This window comes from Globicephala melas, chromosome 2, assembly GCF_963455315.2.
Source record: "Globicephala melas chromosome 2, mGloMel1.2, whole genome shotgun sequence".
In the NCBI taxonomy this organism is placed as follows: Eukaryota; Metazoa; Chordata; class Mammalia; order Artiodactyla; family Delphinidae; genus Globicephala; species Globicephala melas.
Window position 1 is genome coordinate 107842079 of NC_083315.2, and position 27174 is coordinate 107869252.

Genomic DNA, 27174 nt, shown 5'->3' on the forward strand with positions numbered 1-27174 from the left:
GCAGCCGCACAGCACAGGGAGATCAGATCCGTGGTTTATGACCACCTAGAGGGGTGGGATAAGGAGGGTGGGAGGGAGGGAGACGCAAGAGGGAAGAGATATGGGAACATATGTATATGTATAACTGATTCACTTTGTTATAAAGCAGAAGCTAGCACACCATTGTAAAGCAATTATACTCCAATAAAGATGTTTAAAAAAATTTGTTATATATCTGTGAAAAATACCATTTAAATTTCGATAGGGATTGCCTTCAATCTGTAGATTGCTTTAAAGAGTATCCATATTAACACCTTATTAATTTTTCCATGAGTATGGAATAACTTTCCACTTATTTATGTCTTCTTCAATTTCTTTAGTCAACATCTTATAGTTTTCAGAGTACAGGTCTTTTACCACCTCGGTTAAATTTATTCCTAGGTATTTTATTATTTGATATAATTGTAAATGGGACTGTCTTCTTAATTTCTATTTCTGATAGTTTGTTAGAAACACAACCCTTTTTTTTTTTTGTATATTGCTTTTGTATCTTGCAACTTAACTGAATGCATTTATCAGTTCTAACAGTTTTTTGGTAGGGTCTTGAGGGTTTTCTACATATATCATGCCATCAGCAAGTAGTGACAGTTGTACTTCTTCCTTTCTGATTTTCATGCTTTTTATTTTTTTTTTCTACCTAATTGCTCTGAGTAGGATTTCTAGTACTATGTAGAACAGAAGTAGTAATAGTGGGCACCTTTATCATGTTCCTAATCTTTTTCTTTTTTTATACAGTTCTCTTTGCTTTCTCCTTCTTTTACTTGTTCCTAATCTTAAAGGAAAAGCTTTTAGCTTGTCACCACTGTTTAGTTAGCTGTGTGTTTGTCATATATGGCCTTAATTATGTTGAGGTAATTTCTTATATTCTAGTTTGAGAGTTTTTATCATGAAAGAATGTTTAATTTTGTCAGATGATTTTCTGCATCTATTGAGATGATACGATTTTTATCTTTAATTTTGTTAATGTGACGTATCACATTGATCAGTGGATGTTGAACCATGCTTTTGGGTGGATAAAAATTTGCAAATGCAATATCCTTGTTTGATTGACCCCTTTATCATTATGCAATGCCCTTATTTGTGTCTTATTACAGCATTTGGGTTTTTTTAAATAAATTTTTTTATTTTTGGCTGCGTTGGGTCTTTGTTGCTGCATGCAAGCTTTCTCTAGTTGTGGTGAGTGGGGGCTACTCTTTGTTGTGGTGCATGGGCTTCTCATTGAGGTGGCTTCTCTTGCAGAGCACAGGCTCTAGGCGCATGGGCTTCAGTAGTTGTGGCACACAGGCTTGGTAGTTGTGGCGCACAGGCTCGGTAGTTGCGGCTCACGGGCTTAGTTGCTCCGCGGCATGTAGGATCTCCCCAGACCAGGGCTTGAACCCATGTCTCCTGCATTGGCAGGCAGATTCTTAACCACTGAGCCACCAGGGAAGGCCCCAGTATTTGTTTTATAGTCTATTTTGTCTGATATAAATATAGCCACCCCAGCTTTCTTCGTTTTCCATTTGCATGGAATATCTTTCCCATAGATTCACTTTGTGTGCATGTGTCCTTACAGCTGAAATAAGTCTCTTGTAGACAGCATATAGATGGGTTTCATTTTTTTATCCATTTAGCCACTCTATGTCTTTTGATTGGACAGTTTAGTCCATTTACATTTAATTATTGATAGGTATGTATATACTGCCATTTTGTTAATTGTTTTGTGGTTGTTTTGTAGTTCTTCTGTTTCTTTCTCTTTTTTTGCTGTTTTCCTTTATGGGTTTATGATTTTCTGTGTTGGTATGCTTAAACTCCTTTCTCTTTATTTTTTCATGTCTACATTATGTTTTTACTTTACGGATACCGTGAGGCTTACATATAACAACTTATATTTATAACAGTCTGTTTGGAAATATCATGCCATTCCCTTCATGTCTGTAGTTTGTGCTGAAAAATCTGCTGATACTCTTATGGGAGTTTCCTTGTACAGAACAAGGTGTTTTTCTCTTGTTGCTTTTAAGGCTCTCTCCTTATCTTTAACTTTTGCATTTTAATGTGATATGTTTTGTTGTGGGTCTTTTTTTTTTTTTTTTTTTGCGGTATGCAGGCCTCTCACTATTGTGGCCTCTCCCGTTGCGGAGCACAGGCTCCAGACGTGCAGGCTCGGTGGCCATGGCTCACAGGCCCAGCTGCTCCATGGCACGTGGGATCTTCCCGGACCGGGGCACGAACCCGTGTCCCCTACATTGGCAGGCGGACTCTTAACCACTGCACCACTAGGGAAGCCCTGTTGTGGGTCTTTGGGTTCATCTTATTTGGACTGTCTGGGGCTCTCAGATTTTGAATGTCTATTTTTTTTTTTGCTCAAGTTAGAAAAGTTGTCAGCCATTATTTCCTGTAATAACTTTATGCCCCTTTTCTTACTTCTCCTTTTGGGAGCCCTATAATGCAAATGCTCCTCCAGTTAATGTCTTGAATCACTTAATCTCTCTCTACTTTTTAAAATGATTTTAAATGATAAAATGATATTCTGACTGCAAGTTCCACTTTCCCATCTTTAACAGAATGGATGAGTCCTTGCATGAGTCTTTTAAGAACAGCTTCTTGGTTTGGTTTATCCTTGTGGGGCTTGTGGACGAAAGCAATGCTGGCATTAAAAGTTATATGTTGGGGACTTATTTTTCAGGTGCAAGTTTTAAAATTTGTGGTGTCTGATGTGGGGATCCTTCACTCATCAGGATGAAACTCTGGATTTTTAATTACTTCCTGATTGTTGGTTGCCATTGCTGGAGGTGGGGTTTAAGGCAGGATTATGTATCAGCCCGTCCCACCCACTTCAATGATTTTTTTTCTGTTTGGTCCAATGTGTAGGAGTTGCCCAGCTAGTTTTTGTATTTTTCCAGAGGAAATTGTTTCAAATGAGCTGTAGATATTGTGCATCCAGTAGGGAAGGTGAGTTCAGGATCTTCCTACTTCATATCTTGAACCAACCTCATTATTATGTTTTAATCTCTGTATTGGTTGATGTTAATAAGGATTAGCCTATCAACCTTGTAAGCTACGTACTAATATTAGCCCCTTGTATATATGATAAAATTGAAGCAAAGAGAGGCTAAATAATTTATCTAGGACCACTAAGAAAGAATGAGAGCCAGTCCACTTAGTTCTATGACCTGCCCTCTTCATAACTGTTCTATACTCTTTCTAAAATTTTAGAAATTGGAAATTCAAACCCCTGATTATTGAATCTGAGGTACAGGAAGGTTACATAACTTTAACTAGATCTTCTGTGGAAAACAATTCAATCTTCAATTTTTCATAGTTCTTTGTTGTTACTATGACAACAGTATCTCTTCTTAGCTGTAGAGTAGGAAAAAGCTTGTAGGTAGGAAAAAAGATAAAAACTTGGAGGATAAAAATTAAACTTAGCTGCAATCACCAATTCTCCTGTGTAATATTATTTTATATTTGTATACCATTCACATACTTGGCAAAAATAGGAAAAAAATTTGAATACGAACATGAATATGTGAAAAAAAACTATTTCAAGTAAACAACATAACCAAACTGAAGGTAAAGAAAAATAAATAAGAACAATTCAATTAACTATAGAGGAATATCTGGACAACAGGCCCTCTGGCTAAAGCCAAAAAGCACTTTAAACAAATAGTGACTCTAATTAATAGGCTTTTGTTTACTCTCCCTCTTTTTTCCCAGTAGTATGGGATAGCAATTCAGAAAATACTTTTTATGCACTTTAGGAATGAACAAATAAAATATCATGTGTAATGGATACCAGTTTTATACTACTGGAGAAAAGAATACAGACACAAGTAAGAACTGAAAGAACACAGCAGTGTTTAACTGGAAATTGGAAATATCAGCATGAATCTCAAAAAGATAAATATGTTATATATGTATATGCTCTGTATTCTGAGAGGGTCTAGAAGCAATGACATCCAGTAGCAATGAGTACATAAAGTGTTCAAAAACATTTGTTTCTAAATACCAACCTCCACTAAAATGATCTCAGCTCCTTGGAGAAATGACTGACTCCAGCGCTGGGAACAGAAAGAATAAGAATATCCTGGCATACTTTGCTGTACTACAAAGTAACAAAACACTTAACTAATGATAAGGGTATGTTAATAGGTCACCAACGCCACTTTAAACAGGTAACTGGCCAAATATGAGATAGCTTGAGCAACAAAATTACAAACGTTAATAATATACTCTAGCTTATATAATAAAATTAGAATACATGAGTCTATAAAAATATTAATTAATCATCAATAATGGTAAAGGGAAACCTCCTCCTAACAGTAGAAAATCAACTAAGAAATGTAGAAAGAGTAATGCCATTTTCAAACATCATCATCATTATAAATTATATAAGAATAGGCCATGGATGCAATAATTAGTGGGTAAATGTTGAAGGGTAACAGGATATTATATAGTCTTAAAATATCTCCTCAAAATTTCTTTTACTTATTAATAACAGAGTAAAACTCATCAGTGAAGAAAATTGGCAGGTATGACCTTAAGCAAATGATCAAATTCAATGTCAGTGATAATGAGACTATATAATAGCAAGTGACTTCTTTTTTTAAATTTAATTTTTATTTTATATTGGAGTAGAGTTGATTTACAATGTTATGTTAGTTTCAGGAGTACAGCTAAGTGGTTCAGTTATACATATATCCATTCTTTTCCAGATTCTTTTCCCATATAGGTTATTAAAGAATATTGAGTAGAGTTCCCTGTTCTATACAGTAGGTCCTTGTCGATTATCTATTTTATATGTAGTAGTGTGTATATGTTAATTCCAAACTCCTAATTTGTTCTTCCCCCCAACAATTCCCCTTTGATAAAAATAAGTTTGTTTTTGAAGTCTGTGAGTCTGTTTCTGTTTTATAAATAAGTACATTTATATCATTTTTTAAAATTCCACATATAACTGATATATGATATTTGCCTTTCTCTGACTTACTTCACATAGTTTGATAATTTCTAGGTCCATCCATGTTGCTGCAAATGGCATTATTTCATTCTTTTTTATGGCTATGTAATAGTCCATTGTATATATGTACCACATCTTCTTTATCCATTCCTCTGTCGATGGACATTTAGGTTGCTTGCATGTCTTGGCTATTGTAAATAGTGCTGCAATGAACTTTGGGGTGCATGTATCTTTTCGAATTATGGTTTTCTTCCAGATATATGCCCAGGAGTGGAATTGCTGGCTCACATTAGTAGTTCTTTTTCAGTTTTTTTAGAAACCTCCATACTGTTCTCCACAGTTGTTGTACCAATTTACATTCCCATCAACAGCGTAGAAAGGTTCCCTTTTCTTATACCCTCTCCAGCATTTATTGTTTTTACACTTTTTAATGATGACCATTCTGACTGGTGTGAGGTGACACCTTATTGTAGTTTTGATTTGCATTTCTCGGATAATTAGTGATGTTGATCATCTTTTCATGTACTTTTTGGCCACCTGTATGTCTTCTTCAGAGAAATGTCTATTTAGGTCCTCTGCCCTTTTTCTGATTGGGTTGTTTTTCTGATTGGGTCATTCAGTTTGGTTGCTTTTTTTTTTTTTTTTTTTTGATATTGAGCTGCATGAGCTGTTTGTATATTTTGAAGATTAATCCTTTGTCAATTGCTTAATTTGCAAATATTTTCTCCCATTCTGTGGGTTGTCTTTTCGTCTTGTTTATGGTTTCCTTTGCTGTGCAAAAGCTTTTAAGTTTCATTAGGTCCCATTTGTTTATTTTTGTTTGTATTCTCATTACTCTAGGAGGTGGGTCAAAAAAGATCTTACTGCAATTTATGTCAAAGAGTGTTCTGCCTATGTTTTCCTCTAAGAGTTTTATAGTGTCTGGTCCTACATTTAGGTCTTTAATCCACTTCGAGTTTATTTTTGTGTATGGTGTTAGGGAGTGTTCTAATTTCATTCTTTTACATGTAGCTGTCCAGTTTTCCCAGCACCACTTATTTAAGTGGCTATCTTTGCTCCACTGTATATTCTGGCCTCTGTTGTCATAGATTAGGGGACCATTGGTGCGTGGGTTTATCGCTGGACTTTCTTTCCTGTTCCATTGATCTATCTCTGTTTTTGTGCCAGAACCATACTGTTTTGAATACTGTAGCTTTGTAATATAGTCTAAGTCAGGGAGTCTGATTCCTCCAGCTCCATTTTTCTTTCTCAGGATTGCTTTGGCTATCTGGGGTCTTCTGTGCTTCCATACAGATTGTAAAATTTTTTGTTCTAGTTCTATGAAAAATGCCATTGGTAATTTGATAGGGATTGCATTGAATCTGTAGACATTTTGAAAATATTGATTCTTCCAATCCAAGAACATGGTATAGTTTTCTTTATTTTTGTCATCTTCAATTTCTTTCATCAGTGTGTTACAGTTTTTGGAGTACAGGTCTTTAGCCTCCTTAGGTAGGTTTATTCCTATGTATTTTATTCTTTTGATGCAATGGTAAATGGGATTGTTTCCTTAATTTCTCTTTCTGATCTTTCATCATTAGTGTACAGAAATGCAAGACATTTCTGTGTATTAATTTTGTATCCTGCAACTTTACTGAATTAATTCATGAGCTCTAGTGGATTTTCTGATAGTAGAAACTCTAGGATTGTCTATGTATAGTATCATGTCATCTGTAAACAGGGACAGTTTTACTTCTTTTCTGATTTGGATTTTTTTTCTTTTTTCTCTGATTGCTGTAGCTAGGACTTCCAAAACTATGTTAAATAAAAGTGGTGAAAGTGGACATCCTTGTCATTTTCCTAATCTTAGAGGAAATGCTTTCAGCTTTTCACTGTTGATAATGATGTTACCTGTGGGTTTGTCATATACGGCCTTTATTATGTTGAGGTAGCTTCCCTCTGTACATACTTTCTGGAGAGTTTTTATCATAAATTGGTGTTGAATTTTGTCCAAAGCTTTTCCTGCAACTATTGAGATGATGTATGGTTTTTTTCTTCATTTTGTTAATGTGGTGTATCACACTCTGGGATAAATCCTACATGACTGTGGTGTATAATACCTTTAATGTATTGTTGGATTTGGTTTGCTAATATTTTGCTGAGGATTTTTGTGTCTATGTTCATCAGTGATATTGGCCTGTAATTTGTGTGCATGTGTGTGTGGTATATTTGTCTGGTTTTGGTATCAGGGTGATGGTGGCCTCATAGAATGAGCTTGGGAGTGTTCTTTCCTCTGCAAATTTTTTGAAGAGTTTCAAAAGGATAGCTGTTAACTGTTCTCTAAATGTTTGGTAGATTTCACCTGTGGAGCCATCTGGTCCTGGACTTTTGTTTGTTGGAATTTTTTAAATCACAGTTTCAATTTCAGTGCTTCTGATTGGTCTGCTCATATTTTGTATTTCTTCCTGGTTCAGTCTTGAAAGGTTGTAACTTTCTATTTATTCTAGGTTGTCCATTTTATTGGCATAAAGTTGCCTTTAGTAGTATCCTTATGATGCTGTGTATTTCTGTGGTGTCATTTGTAATTTCTTTTTCACTTTTAATTTTATTGATTTGAGCCATCTCCATTTTTTTCCCTGATGAGGCTGGCTAAAGGTTTGTCAATTTTGTTTACCTTTTCAAAGAACCAACTTTTTAGTTTCATTGATGTTTTTGATTGCTTTTTCCATTTCTATTTCATTTACTTCTGCCCTGATCTTTATGATTTCTTTCTTTCTGTTAACTTTGTCTTTTTGTTCTAATTTCTCTAGTTGCTTTAGGTATAAGGTTAGGTTGTTTATTTGTGATTTTTCTTGTTTCCTGAGGTAAGATTATATTGCTATAAACTTCCCTCTTTGAACTGCTTTTGCTGCATTCCAGAGATTTTGGGTAATTCTGTTTTCATCTTCATTTGTCTCTAGGCATTTTTTGATTTCCTCTTTGATTTCTTTAGTGATCCATTCACTGCTTAGTAGCATACTGTTTAGCCTCCATGTGTTTGTATTTTGTTTTTCAGTTTTGTTCTTGTAGTTGATTTCTAATCTAATAGTGGTGTGGTCATAAAAGAGGCTTGATATGATTTCAATTTTCTTAAATTTATCGAGTCTTGCTTTATGGTCCAGCATGTGATCTATCCTGGAGAATGTTTCATGTGCCCTTGAGAAGAATGTGTATTCTGCTGTTTTTAGATATAATGCTCTATTAATATCAATACATCAGTCCTAATGTGTCATTTAAGGCCTGTGTTTCCTTAATGATTTTGTCTGGATGATTCGTCCATTGATGTAAGTGGGGTGTTAAAATCCCCCACCATTATTGTGTCACTATCAGTTTCTCCTTTTATGGCTGTTAGTATTTGTCTTATATATTGAGGTACTCCTATGTTGGGTGCATATATATTTATAATTGTTACATCTTCTTTTTAGATTTATCCCTTGATCATTATGTAGTTTTCTTCCTTGTCTCTTGTAACAGTCTTTATTTTAAAGTCTATTTTTTATGATATAAGTATTGTTACTCCAGCTTTCTTTTGACTTCCATTTGCGTGGAATATCTCTTTCCATCCCCTCACTTTCAGTCTGTATGTGTCCCTAGATATGAAGTAAGTCTCTTGTAGACAGCCTGTATATGGGTCCTATTTTTTATCCATTCAGCCAGTCTATGGCTTTTGGTTGGAACATTTAATCCATTTACATTTGAGGTTATTCTGTTATGTATCGTCTTATTGCCATTTTGTTTGTTGTTTTGGGATTGCTTTTGTAGGTCTTTTTTCTTCTCTTCCTTTTTTATTCTTTTCTCTTGTGATATGATGACTGTCTTTAGTGTTGTGTTTGGATTCCTTTTTCTTTTTGTGTGTGTTTATCTATTGTAGATTTTTGGTTTGTTTACTGTGAGATTTTGATATAGCCGTCTACATATATACAAGATTGTTTTTAACTTGCTAGTCTCTTAATTTCAAATACATTTTCAATATCCTGAATTTGAATTCTCCTTTTCTCACGATTGTTGGTGTTGATATCATATTTGTGTGTGGATGATTTCCTACTTTTACTGTATGTTTTCCTTTACCAGTGAGCTTTCCCATTCATAATTTTCTTATTTCTAGTTGTGGACTTTTCTGCCTAGAGAAGTTCTGTTAGCATTTGTTGTAAAGCTGATTTGGTGGTGCTGAATTCTCTTAGCTTTTGCTTGTCTGTAAAGCTTTTGATTTCTCCTTCGAATCTGAATGAGAGCCTTGCTGGGTATTCTTGATTGTACGTTTTTCCCTTTCATCACTTTAAACATATTGTGCCATTCCCTGCTGGCCTGTAGTCTGCTGAAAAATCAGCTGCTAACATTATGGAAATTCTCTTGTATGTCATTTGTTGCTTTTCCCTTGTTTTTAATATTTCCTCCTTGTCTTTAATTTTTTTCAGTTTGATTAATATGTGTCTCAGCATGTTCCTCGTTGTGTTTATCCTGTATGGAACTCTCTGCACTTCCTGGACTTCGGTGATCATTTCCTTTCCCATGTCAGAAGTTTTTAGCTATTATCTCTTCAAATATTTTCTCAGGCACTTTCTCTCTTCTCTTTCTGGGACCCCTATAATGCAAATGTTGCTGCATTTGGTTTTGTTGAAGAGGTCTCTGAGACTGTCCTCAATTCTTTTCATTCTTTTTTCTTTATTCTGTTCAGAGGAAGTGTTTTTTCCACCATTCTGTCTTCTGGCTCACTTATCCATTCTTCTGCCTCATTTATTCTGCTATTTCTTGCTTCTAGTGTATTTTTCATTTCAGTTATTGTATTGTAGTTCATCTGGGGTTTTTTGTTTGTTCTCTAGATGTAGATCTTTGTTAAACATTTCTTGTATCCTCTTGGTCTGTGCCTCCATCCTTTTTCCAAGATCTTGGATCATCTTCACTATCATTACTCTGAATTTTTTTTCAAGTAGATTGTTTTCTCATGTCTGTAACATATTCCTTCACCATCTCATTTTGTCTAATTTTCTGTTTGTGGTCTCACAGCCTTCAGGATTATGGTTCCTCTTGCTTCTGCTGTCTGTCTGCCCCCTGGTGGGTGAGGCTGTCTGTCTAAGAAGCTTGTGCAGACTTCCTGGTGGGGGGGGACTGGTGCCTGCCCACTGGTGGGTGGAGCTGGGTATTGTCATTCTGGTGGGCAGGGCCATGTCAAGGGATATGTTTACAGGAGGCTGTGAGCTCAGGAAGACCTTAAGCAGCCTGTCTGCTGATGGGAGGGGCTGTGTTCCTGCCCTGTTGTTTGTTGGATGCCTGAGGCATCCTAGCACTGGAGCCTTTGGGCTGTCAGGTAGGGCCAGGTCTTGGCATCAAAATGGCAGCCTCCAGGAGAGCCCATGCCACTGAGTACTCCCCAGTACCTCCACCACCACTGTCCTTGCAGTGAGCCACAGCCACCCCCCCCCCCCCCGCTTCTTCCCAAGAAACCCTCCAAAACCAGCAGGTAGGTATGGCCCAGCCTCCTATGAAGTCACTGCTTTCTCTCCTGGGTCGTGGTGCACAGGAGACCTTGTGTGTGCCCTCCAAGAGTGTCTTTTCTTTCTCCCAGTCCTGTGGAGTACCTCCAATCAAGGCCCACTGGCCTTCAAATCCAAATGTTCTGGGGCCTCCTCCTCCTGATGCCAGAACCCCAGACTGGGGAGCCTGACATGGGGCTCAGAACTCTTGCTCCTGTGGGAGAACTTCTGAGATATAATTATTTGCCAGTTTGTGTGTCACCCACCCAGTGGATATGGGATTTGATTGTATCATGAATGCACCCCTCCTACCATCTCGTTGTGGGTTTCTCTTTGTCTTTGGAAGTAGAATATCTTTTTGGTAGGTTCCAGTCCTTTTTTGTCGATGGTTGTTCAGCAGTTTTTTGTGATTTTGTTGTTTTCTTGAGAGGAGGTGAGCTCAGGTCCTTCTTCTCTGTCACCTTGTCTGGGATCCTCGCTCATTTTAAATGTTCATTAAATGTTGACCAAGGCTCTATCCTCTGTCAGTCATCCTCAACCCTGGATCCAGGTTGATGTATCTACCTGGAACACTGTAGGAGAGGGATGAAGAGGATAGAAAATTGCTTACTGGATCTTTAAGCATCTGCCCGAATATTACTTTAACTCACATTCCATCGACTGAAACCATCTGTGATATCTAACTTCAAAGCAGAGAGAGTAAAATATTGGGTATAGAGACTTAGTGGCTATCACAGTCCACCACTGGTCAGTAAATATTTTCATCATGTGCTTTACAAACATACAGAAAGATGAAACGTCTACTCACTTTAAGTTGTGTGTAATAATGGGATTTTGATTTGACAAATGAAATTTACGGAGACATAATATATGCTGTTTCCTTGAGGAAATATTAACAGCTGTATCCTCTTGCCCCTGCTTCAAAAGGAAGTCACAATCAGTCCAAGCTTCCAAGTGACTAAGAGAAGAGAAAAGATTCTAGCTTACATGTGCTGGGTATGCAACATGAATATACCTATTCATGGAATGAATATACCTACTTTTAGAAATAAACTGTTAGGATATGGGTGTCATTTGTTACTGTCATTAAATCTAGACTATTCAGACTAGTTCATCTGCTTATAAAATATCTCTAAGTATATAGAAATGTCTATTTAATTACCAGTACTCTGGAAATTGACTATTCTTTCAACAAATCTGTCTTCTAGAGTCTTCTGTGTTACTCTTGCTGCAATTCTTTGTTCATCTATTTAGCTACTTGGTAAAACAGCTAGCAGAAAAAAAACCCCAAAGTTTATGCACAATGTTATTTCCTTGAACTTTCTCTCCAACTATGTTCAGATTTTTACAATATTTGGTTTCATCAAAGATCTCTCATGGGACTTATTTTTTTTCCAGGCAACTAGGTGAGTAAGATAAACAGACTAGAGACAGAACAGAGTGTAGTCCTATTTCTTACTGGTCTTATGAGTGATGGTCTTTTAGTTGTGAGCTGGCATTATCTACTTTAGGCTTTTCTCTGGTGAAAGTTTATCTCTAGGTCTTCAGAAGACTGAAATACTTCAATAAAAAAGATGAAATCGATTGGACCAAACTTCCTACTGAAAATAACTAGAGGACTAGGAAAATGTATTTTTAATATACTTACTTAAAGAGAAATGAGAGCTACCAATTCAGTGAGGAATTCTGGGGTTAAGATCTAGAAAAGAATAAAAATCCAAAGAGAGAAACCTGGCTTTGACACCACTTTTATCCATTGCTGGTTTTGAAAGTGCAGCTGAGAGACTTAGAAGCTAAATAGAATTCTCATCTAGTACATGGTGATGAGAGCAAAAGAAACCTTACAAAATTCTCCATTCTAGGAGAAAGGTGAATTAGAAGAAGCGTAGGTAAAAGCTTCATCCTAGGTGTAACGGTAAAGGAAGAAATCCGGAAAATCCACATTCATTTTTGGTTTGAGACCCTATAAGGACTACAGCACAGGAGAAAAGTTGGATGAGAAACAAACAAGCCCTCACAGAAAAGAAGCCTAATTTTGAATCATAACCTCTGACTGGGTTAAGGTAATCTAGAATGTCTATATTTACAGGCTAATGCAATTAAAAAATTAAATGACTGGAGAAGAAACATGATCCAGAATACCAAATGTATATTTTTATATGCAGTGTTTGTTAGTTGTTGAATCAAAACTTTGGTAATTTTTGGCAGATGAGAGGAAAAGAGCACATGACAAACTGAAAACAAAAAGAACGAATGAACAATAGAAACAGATGCACAGAAAATTTAAGTATGTTAGAAATGGACATGTATATATTATACATATTGGATATGTGAATATTACATTGGCTTTTCTATATATGCTTTGGATATTTTAGAAATAAACTGTTTAATATGATTGAAAAATTAGAAGATAAGATTTTGAATTTTGGCAGAGCACAGGGAACTACAAAAATAATGACAGGAAACAGAGAGAGACCGAATGGAACAAAAACAATATTTGAAGAGACAATGACTGACTGTCTTTTGAAGATGAAGAAAATATTTAGCCACAGCTTAAAAACTATTATGAACTCCAATGAAGGATGAGTACAAAAAAATCACCTATAGGAGCTTCATAGTTAAATTGGAAAAAAACTTCTGAAAAGAAATTCTTAGAATCATTCAAAAAATAAAAAGAGATATTATATCCAAGAATAGACTGGCTTTAAAAATTAGACTGATGGAACATTTATTAGAATGTTAGCTGTCACCAGTTCTATTCAATATTGCATTTGAGGTCATAGTGTAATAAAAAGGAAAGAAAAATTCATATGCATAAGGACTTGAAATAAACAATAAGCTTACAATTATTTGAAAACCAATATGATTCTTTCTGTAGAAAACCCCAAAGAATCTACAAGGAATTCATCAGCAAGATTGCTGAACATAAATTCCACATGCAAAATTGATAGTATTCATACATTTCAGACAGAAAACATAAAAAATATAATTTTAAATGTTAAAATAGCTTTAAATGTTAAAATAGCTTCAAAATTATCTAATACCTAGGAATAAAGGCAAAATACAATATAAAAGAAAACTGTATTTTAAAAAAGTATAAAAGAAAACTACTATTTATAATAGCCCAAATTTCTATTGAGTATAGAATGGATAGAAACAATTATTATATTCAATGGAATATCATATATTAGCAAGCTTTAGACATGCATAAATATCACATACATGACTAAATATCACAAACATAACATTAACTGAAAAAGACATAAAATATTCAGTAAAATATAATATATAGAGAGTTCAATAAAAAAGTAAAAATAAACTGGTTAGAACACAAGATTATGACAACAACTTTTGGAAGGACAGATGTAGAAACTGGGAGGAAGCAATGGAAGTTTTCAGTGTTGCTTACTACTCTATTTCATGACATGATGGTGGTATGTTTATATCAACTCATTGATGTATGCATTTAGGACTTGTGAACTCATTTATATGTATGTTACACATGAAAAGAACTTTTTAGTTAATAGCTGACAAATAAGTCCCTCATTTAGCTCTACACACCATGTCTAGTACTAGGAGAAAACAAATATGTAGGGCATTGCCTATTTTATTGGTGACCATTTAGCCCTTATCCCACCATATTAAGAGTTATTATTAAGGTCTTTTAACTTTATTAACCACATTTTGCACACTTTGCTGAGTTTACAGTTAGTCAAGATTGTAATTCCCAGGATTCTCTTCTCATTAAGGCTAAGTCTAAACTAGATAGAATTTTACATGCTTTTGAAAACAATGGCTTGGGATGGTTCTCTCCTTTCATTATATATAAATTTTTATTTATTTTGTCAAATTACCTACAAACTTGCACTACTCTGCCATCTGTTTTACTTCTAAGAAATCTCTATATGGGTCAATTCATATGATAGAAATTGCACATTCATATTTTGAGGGCAACAGAATATATTTAAAATTCGTATATCAAGCTCAGAACTCTTCATTAATACTTTCCTTTATATGTTATTTCATTCGGTTTAAAGTTTGAAATTTAGCTCTTTATTTGCTGAAATTGAAGTCTATTAGATTGACACCTAATTTATTTACAGTTCTATTATATTTTGTTCCTCAAACACTTGAAACATAGACAAGGAGGCAAATCAGGTCTTTAGCTCACCTAAACAGATATCACAAGCAAAAATATAATTTTTAGTTTAGTAATTTGCTATTCAAAATTGGAGATGAGGGGAGTTCTAGTTTGGGATGGTAACATAGGAAGATCCTGAACTCACCTCCTCCCACAGGACACCAAAATCTACAGCCACCTATGGAATAGTTTCCTCTGAAAACAAACAAAAAACTGAGTAACTCCTACACATTCAGCAAACAAGAAAAAATCCACATCAAAGCAGATAAAAGAGGCTGAGACACAATCTCTCCATAAACTTCACCCAAAAGCAGGAGGGAACTGAACACCTGGAGCTGAGTGAAGAATTTGAACCCCACATCAGTCTCCCCAACATTTAAGACCTGCACCTGAGAGAGGAGCCCCCAAGACATCTAGCTTTGAAAACCAGTGGGCTTACATCCACAAGGCTATAGAAAACTGAGAAATGGCTTTTAAAGAACTTACGTGCTCTGACTCACTTGCCCCAGGTACAAGTGCAGACGCAATCGATTGGAAGTTGCCCAGACCTGATGTGAAAAAGGTTCACTTGTCTATCTTGAAGTGTTTGTTTGCCTGTGGGGCAGAAATCTAATTTAACACACATCTAGGGGGCTGCTGGGGTAAATTACAGGGATGGAGGCTGGCAGGTGCCATCTTTGTGTACCTCTGCCTCTATCCAGCTTATCAGTATCTCCCAGAGAGGAGCATGGACCCTCCTCAGGTGCCCTGATTTTTGTGACTAGTACCCAGGGAACATGTCAAGACTCCCTGACTCCGATGCTTAGTGGGGCTTACACTTGAGGGTACCACTCTCACCCTAGTGAGAGTTCTACCCCCACTAGGCACAGCAAGAGGATATATAGTCTGAGGAGCCCAGCCTTTCTGTGAAAAAAGCTTCTAATTAAACACACATCTAAGGTTGACTGTAATCCTTTTCAGAGACCACAGAGTGTGGGCACTCTATTTGCACTCTTCCTCTGCTGTGCTCTACAGCACCTGTATCTCCAGGAGGGGAGCCTTTACACAGGTGTAGTGCCTGGTTTTTGTGGCTGCTGCCCAAGGGATGCCTGCTGACTGACTGGCTCTGGTAGCCAGGGAGACTTGCGTTGCTGGGTCCCATAGGACTATAACAATGGTAAAGACAGGTCTTAGTTTACCACCCCAAGGGCACTGCACAGGCAGCAGACTGAAACACACCCCTAGTCCTTCTGTGAAAGAGGCATATTTGCTTATCTGGAAGCTTCAGCCTGAGGGACAGACTTGGTTTGGCACACTCCTAAGATCCTACTAAGGTGTGTTCCAGGGATGGCGGCCAGTGGATGCCATCTTTGTGCTTTCCTTCTCCCTTTCTCCAGGTCACCAGTATCCCCTGGAGAGGAACTTGCACACTCATCTGGTACTCTGATTTTGGTGTGCACTCCTCACTGAGGGGACACCTCTAGATCACCAGGCTCTGGTGGCCAGCAGGACTTACATTTGTGGTCCCACAGGACCATATATATTTGGGTACTTTAAAAGCTGCTGCCTGAAGGTCTGGTCTTCCAATCAGCCTGAATCTGGATGCTGACTGAGATACTCCCCTTTGGGACCCTGACAGGTCTTGGCACACCCTCAAGTACTGGGAGCCACTAAAAATTAAATAGGCCTCAGGAACAATTACAAAGATTTGAGAGAAAATCAAGAGCTGGGGAAGGACTGAATGATAAGATTCATCTCCTACATGAGGCTATTCTTGCAAAACTGAGAAAGGTGGCTGTTTTATCTAATGCTTAGAAAGAAACCAATACAGAGAGTCAAAGAAAATGAAGAAACAGAGAAATACGTTCCAAATGAAAGAACAACACAAAAACTCAGAAAAATGAAGATAGGTGGTGTACCTGATAAAGAATTCCAAATAATGGTCATAAATATGCTCACTGAACTAAAGAGGAGAATGGATAAATATAGTGATAACTTCAACAAAGAGATATAAAATATAAGTACCAGATAGAAGACACAGAGATGAAGAATACAACAACTGAACTAAAAAATCCACCAGAAGATGCCAATTGAAGACTGGATAAACCATAAGAATGAATCAGTAAACTCTCAAGGCAATAGAACTTACACAATCAAAGCAGCAAAAAGAAAACAATGGAAAAAAAGTGAAGATAGCTTAATGGACATACGGGACAACATCAAGTGGACTAACATTCACATTATAGAGGTGCCACAAGGAGAAGAGAGAAAGGGGCAGAAAACTTACTGGAAGAAATAATGGCTGACAACTTCCCTAACCTAGGCAAGAAAGCAGACATCCAGATTCAGGCACCACAGAGAGTTCTAAATAAGATCAACTCAGAGACCCAGAGCAAAACACATATTAAAATATCAAAAGTTAAGGATGAGGATAAAATCTTAAACACTGCAGGAGAAAAACAACTTGCTATATATAAGGGAACCCCCATAAGACTAACAGCCGATTTTGCAGCACAAACTTCCCAGGCTAGAAATAAGTGGCACAATGTATTTAAAATGCTGCAAGGAAAACAAAACAAAACAAACTTCCAACCAAACTCTACCTGGCAAAGTTATTCAGATTTGAAGGCAGGATAAAGAGTTTTCCAGACAAGCAAAAGTTAAAGGGGTTTATCACAACTAAACCAGCCTTACAAGAAATGTTAAAGGGACTTCTTTAAGCTGAAAAGAAGGGGTACTAATTAATAAAAGAAAAACATATGAAAGTATAAATCTGATGGGTAAATATATAATCAAGGTAAAGGATTAATTACTTATAAAGCTAATATAAAAGTTATAATACAAAAGTAGTAAAAAATATCTATAACTACAACAATTGGTTAAGGAATATATAAAGATATAATATGTGACATAAAAGATGAGGAGAGAGAAAACGTAGAGCTTTAGAATACATTAAAACTTAGGTTGATATCCACTTAAAATACACTGTTATTAATATGATTTGTTATAAGTAAGCCTCACTGTAATCATAAAGCAAAACCTATAATAGATTCACAAAAGATAAAGAGTAAGGAATCTAACCATACCACTACAGAAAGTCACCCATCTACAAAGGAAGAGCACAAGAGAAGACTAGTGGAAGGAACAGAACAGCCAGAAAACAATTAGCAACATGGCAATAAGCACATATCTACCAATAATTACTTTAAAAGTAAAGGGACTATACTGTCCAGTCAAAAGACATACAGTGGCTAAATGGATTAAAAAAACAAGATCCATCAATATGCTACCTATAAGAGACTTCTTTCAATTGTAAGAACATATGCAAAGTGAAAGTGAATGGGTGGAAAAGAAATTCCATGGAAATGAAAACCAAAAGAAAATTGGGGTAGCTATACTTACATCAGATGAAATGGACTTTAACAAGACTGTAATAAGAGACAAAGAAGAACATTACATAAGAGTAAAGGAATCAAACCAACAAGAGAATGTAACATTTGTAAGTATTTTTGCACCCAACAGAGGAGCACTTAAATATATAAATCAAATAGTAACACCTAAGGGATAGATGGCAATACAGTAATAGTAAGGAACTTTAATACCTCACTTACATCAATGGATAGCTCATCCTGGGAGAAAATGAATAAGGAAACATTGGTCTTAAACTACATGGTAGATCAGAAGGATTTAATATATATTTAGAGAAAATTCCATCAAAAAAACAACAGAATACACATTTTTCTCAAGCACACATTCTAGAGGAAAGATTACATATTATGCCACAAAACAAGTCTTAATAAATTTTTAAAAACATTGAAATTATATCAAACTCCATTTCTGACCACAGTTCTATGAAACTAAATATCACTGCAAGAAGAAAACTGGAAAATTCACAAATGTATGGAGATTAAACAACATGCTACTGAATAACCAAAGGATCAAAGAAAAAATCCACAGAGAAGAAAAAAATACCTTGAGACAAATGAAAATAGAAATACAACATCCCAAAACTTAGGGGATGCAGCAAAAGCAGTTCTAAGTGGGACGTTCATAGCAATAAATTCCTACCTCATGAACAAGAAAAATCTCAAACAAATTTCTTTACATTTTAAGAAACTAGAAGAGGAAGAGCAAACAAGGCCAAAGTTAGTAAAAAGAAGGAAGTAAATATCAGTGTGGAAATATATGAAATAGAAACTAAAAAGAATCAAAAAGATCAGTGAAACTAAGATCTGGTTCTTTGAAAAGGTAAACAAAATTTACAAATCTTTAGCTAGACTCACAAAGAAGAAAAGAGAAGACTCACAAAAATCATAAATGAAAAAGGAGATATCATAACTGATACAATAGAAAGATGAAGGATCATAAGAGACTACTATGAACAATTATATGCCACCAGATTGGACAACCTGGAAGAAATGAGTAAATTCCTAGAAACATACAACCTACCAAGACTGAATCTTGAAGCAGAAAATCTGAGCAGACAAATTACCAGTAAAGAGATTTAACCAATAATTAAAAACCTTGCAAAAAACAAAGGTCCAGGACCAGATGGTTTCACTGGTAAATTCTACCAAACACTCGAAGAATTAACACCAATCATTCTCAAACTCTTCCAAAAAATAGAAGATGGTGGGGGGGGGGGGTGCCCTTCCACATTCATTTTACAAGACCAGCATTACTCTGATACCAAAACCAGACAAGGATGCCACAAGAATAGCAAATTACTGGCAAAAGTCCCAGATGAACACCCATGCAAAAATCCACAACAAAATATTAGCAAATCAAATTCAATACCATTAAAAGGATCATATAGCATAATCTAATGAGATTTATTCCAGGAATGCAATGGAAGTTCAATATCCACAGATCGATGTGATATATTACATTAACAAAATGAAGGATAAAAATCATATTTCAATAGATACTTAAAAAGCATTTGATAAAATCCAAGTCCATTCATGATAAAAATTCTCAACAAAGTGGGTACAGAAGAAAAGCATACTTCAACAGAATAGAGGCCATATATGACAAGCCCGCAGCTAACATCAACTCAATTATGAAATGCTAAAAGCAGTTCTTCTAAGACCAGAACAAGACAAGGATGTCCATTCTCACCACTTTCATTCAACATAGTATTAGAAGTCCTACCAAGAGCAATTAGGTGAGAAAAAGAAGTAAAATTATTAAAATTGGAAGGTAGAAGGAAAACTGTCACTATTTGCAAAAAGGTGTGTTGCCATACATAACAAGGAACTATCAACAACAATAAAATACTGAGGAATAAATTTGACTAAGGTGAAAGATCAGTACACTGAAAATGATAAAACACTGATGAAAAATGTACTAAAACATAAATGTATGAAAATATATTTGTCCTCATGCACTGGAAAGATTAATATTGTTAAAAAGCCCATACTATCCAAAGCAATTACAAATTCATTGAAATTTCTATCAAAATGCCAGATGACTTTTTTTCACAGAAATTGAACAAACAATCCTAAAATTTTTATGGAATCACAAAATACTCCAGATAGCCAAACTGATGTTAAGAGGAACAAAACTAGAAGCATCGTGGTCCCTCATTTCAAACCATATTACAAAGCTGTAGTAATCAAAACAGTATGATATTGTCTTAAAAACAGAAACATAGATTAATACAACAGAATAGAGAGCACAGAAATAAAACCACACATACATAATCAATTAATCTACAAAAAAGGAGCCAAAAATATACAATGATGAAAGACAGTGTCTTCAATAAATTGTGTTGGGAAAAGTGGACAGCCACATGCAAAAGAATGAAACTGAACAACTATCTTACAGCATACACAAAAATTAACTCAAAATAGATTAAAGATTGAATGTAAGATCTGAAACCATAAAAATTCTAGAAGAAAACATAAGTGGTAAGCTCTTTGACATTGGTGTTGGTGATAATGTCTTAGATTCAACATCAAAAGAATAGGCAACTAAAGCAAAAACGAACAAATGGTAATACAGCAAACTAAAAAGCTTCTTTGCAGCAAAGGAAATCATCTGTGAAATGAAAGGGCAATCTACCAAATGGGAGAAAATATTTTCAAACCATATTAAATATGGGGTTAATATCCAAATATAAAGAACTAATACAACTCAATAGTAAAAAAAAAAAAATCTGATTAAAAAATATGCAGATGATCCGAATAGACATTTATCCAAAGAAAGACATACATATGTCCAAGAGGTACAAGAAAAGGTGCTCAATGTCACTAATCATCAGGAAATGCAAATCAAAACCACAATGAGATATCACCTCACACCTGTTAGGATGGTTATTATCAAAAACACAAGAAATAAAACAATTGGAAAGAATGTAGAGTAATGAAACCCTTCTGCACTGTTCGTGGGATGTAAATTGGTGCAGCATCTATACAAATGGCATGGAGGTTCCTTAAAAATTAAACATGGAACTACCATCCAGTAATTCCACTTGTAGGTATTTATTAGAAGAAAACAAAAACATTAACTCAAAAATTATGTGCACCCCTATGTTCACTGCAGCATTATTTACAACAGCTAAGACATGGAAGCAACCTGTGTCCATCAACAGATGAATGGATAAAGACAATGTGGTGTGTGGGTATACACACACACACACACACACAGAGGAACATTATTCAGCTATAATGAAGAGGAAATCTTGCCTTCTGCAACAATATGGATGGCCATTATGCTAAGTGAAACAGGTCAGACAGAGACAAGTAGCATACAATCTTATATATGAAGTCTAAGAAAAAGAACAAAACACAAAGAACTGAGCCATAGATACAGAGGACGAATTGGTGGTTGCCAGAGGTGGGGGGCTGGGGGTTGCTGGGTGTGAGCAAAAGGTACCAACTTCCAATTATAAAGTAAATAAGTCTTGGGGATGTAACATACTGCACAATGACTGTAGCTAATACTATATTGCATATTTGAAAGTTGCTAAGAGAATAAATCTTAAAAGTTCTCAACAGAAGAATTTGTAACTATGACAAATGTTAATAGACTTGTGGTGACCATTTCACAATATATACAGATATTGAATCATTATGTTGTACAGAGTATATCTCAGAGATATTGAGGGTTGGTTCTAGACCACCACAATTAAGCAAGTATCACAGTAAAGTGAGTCACACAAATTTTTGCATATAAAAGTTATGTATACATTATTGTCTATTATGTATGCAATAGCACTATGTCTGAAAAATGTATGGACCTTAATTTAGAAATACTTTCTTGCTAAAAAATACTAACCATCATCTGAGCCTTCAGTGAATTTCAATCTTTTTGCAACAGTAACATCAAAGATCACTGATCACATGTCACCATAACAAATATTAATGAAAAAGATTGAAATACCATGAGAATTACCAAAATGTGACTCAGAGACAAAAAATGAGCAAATGCTGTTGGAAAAATGGCACCAATAGACTTGCTTGGTGCAAAGTGCCAGAAACCTTCAATGTGTAAAAAAAAAAAAAAAAAAAAAAGCAATATCTGCAAAGGACAATAAAGCTGAAGCCCTATAAAATGAGGTTGCCTGTATGAAACTAATATAAAGTTTTATGTCAATTATTTCTCAATATAGAAATAGAGGAGACTGCCTGAAGTAAAGACAAAGTGCAACAGGAACAAAGAGAGAAATAACAAATAGAATCACACGATTGATACTACATTTTTTGTTACAAATTGACTTTCAAAATTTGAATAAAGTTGCTACCATAGAAATATAGCTACTTGGATACTAGTGAGATTTTTTTTCCTTTTTCTTGGAGGTTGTTTAAATATATATAAAAATATGAGACCTCAATTATTAGAGCAAGAGAAAAATATAATCTGTCCTTTTAACTAAAAAATGGAGAGAACATTTTTAGAGGTAACAGAACAACTGGAAGTAATGAAGTTTCCTAAAATAAGAAAACAAATACAATAGAATTATCAAGGGAAAAATAGGTTAATGGAAAATATGAAGAATATAATTATGTAATTAAATCAATAAAATATATAGAAACAGAATTTCAGAGAAATTATGGAAGACTCTATAGTAATAAAAATTCCATTGAAATTGAATACTACAATTAGTATATATTACCAAAATTGTCAAAATAAGTAAAAAACATGAAAAAACAATAACTATGAACAGCCATGCACAAATAGAAAAAAAAGTGTGCATTTGATATTTATCTTTCAATATATTTGGTATCAAGTATAGTTTCAGTATATAAGATTTAGTATATAAAATAATATTGCATAAGGTTTCAGAGATGAGTATGTTTATATTGTAAATCCAAGTAACATATAACTCCAAGATATATAAACATTAAATACAGATATATGCGCTATATAGGAAATCCCCAGTTAACTTGGTAAAGAATCAAACCCTGATAGCAGAATTTTATAAAGAAAACATAACTGAAAATATAAGTACACCAGAAATACATCTACGCGTGGAACAACTCCTACAGAGCATCTACTGAACGCTGGGAGAAGACCTCAGACCTTCCAAAAGGCAAGAAACCCCCCACGTACCTGGGTAGGGCAAAAGAAAAAACTAAACAGAGACAAAAGGATAGGGACGGGTCCTGCACCAGCGGGAGAGAGCTGTGAAGGAGGAAAAGTGTCCACACACTAGGAAGCCCCTTCGCGGGTGGAGACTTCGGGAGGCGGAGTGGGGGAGCTTGGGAGCCGCGGAGGAGAGCACAGAAACAGGGGTGCGGAGGGCAAAGCGGACAGATTCCAGCGCAGAGGATCGGGCCGACCGGAACTTGCCAGCCGAGAGGCTTGTCTGCTCGCCCGCCAGGGCGGGCGGGACTGGGAGCTGAGGCTCCGGCTTTTGTCGGAGCGCCGGGAGAGGACTGAGGTTGGCAGCGTGAACACAGCCTGCAGGGCGTTAGTGCACCGCGGCTGGCCGGGAGAGAGTCCGGGGAGAAGTCTGGAACTGCCGAAGAGGCAAGAGACTTTTACGTCGCTCTTTGTTTCCTGGTGCGCGAGGAGAGGGGATTGAGAACGCTGCTTGAGAGAGCTCCAGGGACGGGCGCGAGCCGCGGCTAGGGGTGCGGAGTCCAGAGACGGACGTGGCTAGGGCCGCCCAGAGCGGCTAGGGCCGCTGCTGCCGCCACCGGGAGGCCTGTGTGCGAACACAGGTCACTGGCCACGCGCCCTTCCGGGGAGCCTGTGCAGCCCGCCACTGCCGGGGTCCCGGGATCCAGGGACAACTCCCCCGGGAGAAGGCACCGGCGCGCCTCAGGCTGCAACGTCTCGCCGGCCTCTGCAGCCGCAGGCCCACCCCACACTCCGTGCCCCTCCCTACCCCAGGGCCTGAGTGAGCCAGAGCCTCCGAATCAGCGGCTCCTTTAACCCCGTCCTGTCTGAGCAAAGAACAGACGCCCTCCGGCGACCTACACGCACAGGCGGGGCTAAATCCAAAGCTGAGCCCCTGGGAGCTGTGAGAACAAAGAAGAGAAAGGGAAATCTCTCCCAGCAGCCTCAGAAGCAGCGGATTAAAGCTCCACAATCAACTTGATATACCCTGCATCTGTGGAATACCTGAATAGACAACCAATCATCCCAAATTAAGGAGCCCTGTGGATGAAAGGCTCTTGGGGCTGCAGCCAGGAGTCAGTGCTGTGCCTCTGAGGTGGGAGAGCCAACTTCAGGACACTGATCCACAAGAGACCTCCCAGCTGCACATAATATCAAACAGCAAAAATTTCCGAGAGATCTCCATCTCAACGCCAGCACCCAGCTTCACTCAACGACCAGCAAGCTACAGTGCTGGACATCCTATGCCAAACAACTAGCAAGACAGGAACACAACCCCACCCATTAGCAGAGAGGCGGCCCAAAATCATAATAAGTCTACAGACACCCCAAAACACACCACCAGACGTGGACCTGCACACCAGAAAGACAAGATCTAGCCTCATCCACCAGAACACAGGCACTAGTACCCTCCACCAGGAAGCCTACACAACCCACTGAACCAACCTTAGCCACTGGGGACAGACACAAAAAACAACAGGAACTACGAACCTTCAGCCTGCAAAAAAGGAGACCCCAAACACAGTAAGATAAGCAAAATGAAAAGACAGAAAAACACACCGCAGATGAAGGAGCAAGATAAAAACCCATCAGACCTAACAAATGAAGAGGAAATAGGCAGTCTACCTGAAAAAGAATTCAGAATAATGATAGTAAGGTTGATCCGAAATCTTGGAGATAGAATGGACAATAGAATGGACAAAATGCAAGAATCAGTTAACAAGGACCTAGAAGAACTAAAGATGAAACAAGCAACGATGAACAACACAATAAATGAAATTAAAAGTACTCTAGATGGGATCAATAGCAGAATAACTGAGGCAGAAGAACGGATAAGTGACCTGGAAGATAAAATAGTGGAAATAACTACTGCAGAGCAGAATAAAGAAAAAAGAATGAAAAGAACTGAGGACAGTCTCAGAGACCTCTGGGACAACATTAAACGTACCAACATTCGAATTATAGGGGTTCCAGAAGAAGAAGAGAAAAAGAAAGGGACTGAGAAAATATTTGAAGAGATTATAGTTGAAAACTTCCCTAATATGGGAAAGGAAATAGTTAATCAAGTCCAGGAAGCACAGAGAGTCCCATACAGGATAAATCCAAGGAGAAATACGCCAAGACACATATTAATCAAACTGTCAAAAATTAAATACAAAGAAAACATATTAAAAGCAGCAAGGGAAAAACAACAAATAACACACAAGGGAATCCCCATAAGGTTAACAGCTGATCTTTCAGCAGAAACTCTGCAAGCCAGAAGGGAGTGGCAGGACATATTGAAAGTGTTGAAGGAGAAAAACCTGCAACCAAGATTACTCTACCCAGCAAGGATCTCATTCAGATTTGATGGAGAAATTAAAACCTTTAGAGACAAGCAAAAGCTGAGAGAGTTCAGCACCACCAAACCAGCTCTACAACAAATGCTAAAGGAACTTCTCTAGGCAAGAAACACAAAAGAAGGAAAAGACCTACAATAACAAACCCAAAACAATTAAGAAAATGGGAATGGGAACACACATATCGATAATTACCTTAAATGTAAATGGACTAAATGCTCCCACCAAAAGACACAGATTGGCTGAATGGATACAAAATTTACAAGCAACTCATGCAGTTCAATGTCAGAAAAACAAACAACCCAATCCAATAAATAGACCTAAATAGACCTGAATAGACATTTCTCCAAAGAAGATATACAGATTGCCAACAAATATATGAAAGAATCTGCAACATCATTAATCATTAGAGAAATGCAAATCACCACTACAATTAGATATCATCTCACACTGGTCAGAATGGGCATCATCAAAATATCTAGAAACAAAAAATGCTGGAGAGGGTGTGGAGAAAAGGGAACCCTCTTTCACTGTTGGTGGGAATGTAAATTGATACAGCCACTATGGAGAACAGTATGGAGGTTTCTTAAAAAACTAAATATAGAACTACCATAGGACCCAACAATCCCACTACTGGGCATATACCCTAAGAAAACCATAATTCAGAAAGAGTCATGTACCAAAATGTTCATTGCAGCTCTATTTACAATAGGCCGGAGATGGAAAAAACCTAAGTGTCCATCATCAGATGAATGGGTAAAGAAGATGTGGCACATATATACAATGGAATATTACTCAGCCATAAAAGAAACAAAATTGAGTTATTTGTAGTGAGGTCGATGGACCTAGAGTGTGTCATACAGAGTGAAGTAAATCAGAAAGAGAAAAAGAAATACTGTATGCTAACACATATATGTGGACTCTAAGGGGGAAAAAAAAAAAAAGGTCATGAAGAACCTAGGAGCAAGACAGTAATAAAGACACAGACCTACTAAAGAATGGACTTGAGGATATGGGGAGGGGGAAGGGTAAGCTGGGACGAAATGAGAGAGTGGCATGGACATATATACACTACCAAACGTAAAATAGATAGCTAGTGGGAAGCAGCCGCATAGCACAGGGAGATCAGCTCGTTGGTTTGACTAACTAGAGGGGTGGGATAGGGAGGGTTGGAGGGAGGGAGATGCAAGAGGGAAGAGATATGGGAACATATGTATATGTATAACTGATTCACTTTGTTATAAAGCAGAAACTAACACACCATTGTAAAGCAATTATACTCCAATAAAGATGTTAAAAAAAAAAAAAAAGAAAACATAACTGAAAATATAAGTATTCTAAATAAATTATTTGCAAATTTAATCCATAAGTATTTTAAATAAAAATATGATAAAAATGATTTTTCCCAAAACTATAGAGCTCACTTATAAACATCTAGTTATAAAATGCATTACACGTTTTACAAAGAAAAATGTATAAGGCCTCCTTCTCTGATTAAAAAAATGTTAAAATTAATGACCACTCTTGATTAAATATTCTTTGTATACTACCCCTATAGGCTCACTTTAGTATAAAAAGAACTATCTTAAAATCACCCACACTAGTGAGATCTTAAACTTACACTTTACAAGTTACCAGATAAGATTATTAACATGGAATATTACTGAATAAACAAGGTTCATC